Raw genomic sequence first — 4,024 nt, 5'->3', positions numbered from 1 at the left:
TACATGTATAAAACTCCATTTATTTTCATATAATAGTGCATTAATCAAATTAAATGTTATAATCTCTAGAATAAGATAAAATGAAAATAATTTACTCATAAGATTCATATTTAAACCATCTTTATTTACAAAATACTATCCTGAAAATTATATTTCCATTAACTTCAATTGGAGCAAAAGTATAACCACTTAAAATAAAGCAGTTACTTAAACTAAAAATGAGAGATAAATTACTTTTGAAGGCAGATAAAAAATATTGTCATATTTTTTGTTGTGCTTCTAGATGTGCAGTACCAGGTTCATTTGAAGGTGGACTCAACCCTGAATGGAATTCACTTCTACTTTCAAAATACTGGGGTGGGAGGTGGAGGCATATAATGAGGAAAACACAATGGTCCCATTGAGAATAGAGGGGGTGGTGGGCCCAGTGAAAAATATTCTTTAGATGCTCCATACAAGTTTCCTGGAGGAGGTGGAGGAAAAAAGGTCCTCTTCTCATGAACTGACTACTTGGATCCACGGGAAAAAAAAAATGGATGTCTGATTGGATGGAAAGGTGAGAAAGCAAAGCCAGAGCCAGTTGCTTCATTTTCTGCAGAGAGAGATGAATCACTCACTGGATTCCATACCTGAAGATGGAGGCCCATCCATTTGATCCAAAGGCATCATAGTGGAACTTTAGAAATCTGCTGATACAGATGGTCTAACATAATTAGAATAACATCCACCTTGCCTTTGTAGAGGAAGCTGTAGATCAGAATATAGTTGGCCTGGTGGAGGGATCATTATCCTATGGGCCTGTTCACATGGAGGTGCCAGGGGCTCAGTGTCAGAAGGTGCTCTCTGAGGATCAGTTAACGTATCACAGTTTGCTTCTCTTCTTTCATTGCTAGTTGGATGGTCCAGAGAATTCTCTAGGCCCCTTGAGCCTCTTCCTTCTCCCACTGGCACCAAAGAAGAGAGTCTGAGTGGACCCTTCTTTTCCAAAAGAGAATCTTTCACTTCAGATGAAGGTTGACCCAATGGTGAGGGACCATTTGGGGAATGCTCTCTGCTAGAAGCTGTATTTGAAACATCAAGTGTAGATTGATCTTTTTCTGCAAGTTTAAATTTGAATTCCATTTCAGTTAATTTTTGTCTGTTGTGAGCATTTTGTTCCCTTAAATCACTGAGGTTTTTTTCAGCACTTTGAGCTGCGAACTCAGTAACATGTACTTCTTTCTCATACTACATAACATGCCCCTGATAAAAATGAATGGTTCTCTCCAATTTTTCTTCAAGATCTTTGGCTCGATTTCTCTAGGTCTCCAATGGTTTAGTTGCATGGCTGATCTTTTCTTCCACTTTGGAAAGTTTCTCCTCTTGCTCTATCTAGAAATTTTCCTCTCCTATTAATTTCCTTTGGAGTTCCATTACATTTTCTTGATATAGTTCCATCATGACTTTAAGTTTCTGCTGAAGATTCTGATTCTCACTTTCAAACTGTGTATTTTCTGCTTGTAAAGATGCTTGTTTTGTCTTAAGATTTTTAATATGTCCAATAACATCTTCCTTTGTTTCAATTACTACAGATAATAAAGTAGAAATTTGATTTCTTTCTCTTTCTAAAGTTATAAAAGAGGCCTTTAACTTTGCAACATATACTAGTTTTTTTTCAAAGGCCATTTTGGCTGATGTTCTACGTGAGCATCAATTTCTGATTCACTCTCCATTTCCAATTCCAAGTTACCATCATTAGGACTTTTGCAGGCACAGGAACCCAATGTTTAATCTGTGGAAAGTGTTCAGTCAGAGATTTAATGTGATTTTCTTTATCTCTTAGAACTTGTTCTGTATGTACTTTAGAGTGTTCAAATGCCATTTTCTGTTTATTGAGGCCATTCACTCTCTCTTTCCATACCTCGACTTCTTGTAAAGCTATTTCTGACTTTCCTGAAGTTGAGAATTCTCATTCAAAGACTCTTTTATTGCTACTCTAACTGCTTCTTTATTCATTTTAAATATTCTTAAGGTTATTTTAGCTTGAGATTTAAGGGATTTAGATTCATCTTCTAGGGACTTAATTATTTTTAGTATACCCATCATCAATTCACCCTGTTGAAAATGCTTAGCTTTCTCTACTTTTAGCTTGTTTTCTAGAAAGAGTATTTCATCCTCAAGTTTAGATATGGACCTATCCAGGTTTTCATATATGGTCTCCAAAGTTTCTGCTTCTATCGACTCCTTCTCCAAAATGGCATCCTTTAAAGATGACTCTAAGCCTTCATACACTTTTTGAACAAGACTAACTTTTCCAAGTAGTTTACATTTTTCTTCAATTAGTCCAGAAAAGTTTAGAGCAAGCTTTTTTTCCTCTTCTCACATAACACCTGCTTCTCACATCCTGATAACTTCTCCACAAAAACAAGAGAACAACAAAAAATCCAATAGCTGAACATATCAACAACTCCCATGGACAGCCATAAGGACTAGGATGTGTTTCCATTTCTTCAGACAACACACACCACAACCCTGATTACTTCTTCCAGGACCACCCCAAAATAGGGCTGAGGAGCAGCTGTTGATCCTTCATCATGCTATTCCCTCCACAACCACACCATGCCCAGCCACACCTCAACAGGCTGTGGACACACAAGTCTTTGGTCAGGACCAAACCTGTGCCAGGCAATGGAGCAGACCATTGTGAACCAGCAGGGGGTGGGGAGTGCTTCAGACATGGGCATGAAAAGCCCTGGTCATGGGCTCCCAGGGGACTAGTACACTCACACTGTCTGTCAGAGAAGTCGTGGCCCCTTCACTATGCTGTACATCCTGAGGCAGCACAGGTTCAAACCTGTCTCAATCAAGCCAGGGAGGAGATCTCTCCAGGTCACCCACCTGTTGGTTTGTTTTAGGCCAGGCCAAGGCAGAACTTATTATGTGCCATTCTGTAATGTCATAATATCACCCAGTTTGATGTCACTAAAATTCTAAAGCTCTGTAAAAAATTTAAAGATCTAGTATATCATATACTTGGATTTGTACCATTTGTCTTTTGTTGTAATTATTCATTCCTTTCTCTCCCCTCCTGTCCCTTATCTTTTTTCTTCCTTCCTTCCTTCCTTCCTTCCTTCCTTCCTTCCTTCCTTTTTTCCTTCCTTCCTTCCTTCTTTCTCCCTTTTATTTTCTTGCAGGGTTGATGGTTATATTTCAAGGCCTAGTACATGCGGAGCAATACCTCTAGCACTGAGCTACATCTCCAGGCATTTTCACAATTTCTATAGAAGCCACATGAATTATTGCCATAGAAAACCTCTTGTGTTCTTTTTAGTTCTCATAGTATGTAAATACTTCTAAGCAAACTGGTAAATATATATATATATATATATATATATATATATATATATATATATATATATATATATATATATATAATCAATGAGAAGGATAAGATAAGTGAGTTTTTTCATCAAGCAAAACAGAATAAAATGTTGCATGGGATTCTCAAACCAGAGTATTCAATAGGAAGCAGTGTTTATTTGTGTGTATCCAGCCTCAGTGGATTCTTATCCAAAGGCTGAGCATTTAGTGTAGGAGTGATCCCTTATATATTCTGGTTAGTTTCATTTTACATACCAGCCTTTGTCTTCATATAAGTTAATACACATTCCTGTTTGGGCATTCTATTTCTATACAACAAATTAGCAAGAATGTTCAAAACTCATTTCTGACAGGCTCACAATGATAGAGATGGCATCATATTCTCTTTCCTTTGTTCTGAGAAATATGTACCACAAAATGTAGCTCAGTGGTAAAGCACCCCTGGCTTCTATTCCCAGTACCAAACCAAATGAATGGCAGGTTCACTGCATTTAGGGGAGAGAATTTAGCATTATAATGAGTTACTGTGAGCAAAGTTTTTTCTGTGTGACTTAGAAAAGGAGCTGTGTATCTTTGACTGTTTAAAGCTGGTTCTTCCAGGCCTTTTCTAAAGATCAGTTTCTGAAACAAAGAAACAACTTCAAGTGAAGTTACCAGTGAGCAG

At 37.5% G+C, this 4,024-nt stretch overlaps 1 pseudogene; it reads right to left on the bottom strand.

The window, feature by feature from the left end:
• Positions 1 to 344: 344 nt before the first annotated feature.
• Positions 345 to 2,485, bottom strand: LOC124097598 (melanoma inhibitory activity protein 2-like; annotated as a pseudogene).
• Positions 2,486 to 4,024: the final 1,539 nt, after the last annotated feature.

The sequence above is a fragment of the Marmota monax genome, unplaced genomic scaffold, assembly GCF_021218885.2.
Source record: "Marmota monax isolate L192 unplaced genomic scaffold, Marmota_monax_Labrador192_F-V1.1 WCK01_AAM20220418_F8-fsc01157, whole genome shotgun sequence".
In the NCBI taxonomy this organism is placed as follows: Eukaryota; Metazoa; Chordata; class Mammalia; order Rodentia; family Sciuridae; genus Marmota; species Marmota monax.
Note: the sequence above shows the minus strand (reverse complement) of the source record. Positions and strands in the feature narration are given on the sequence as shown.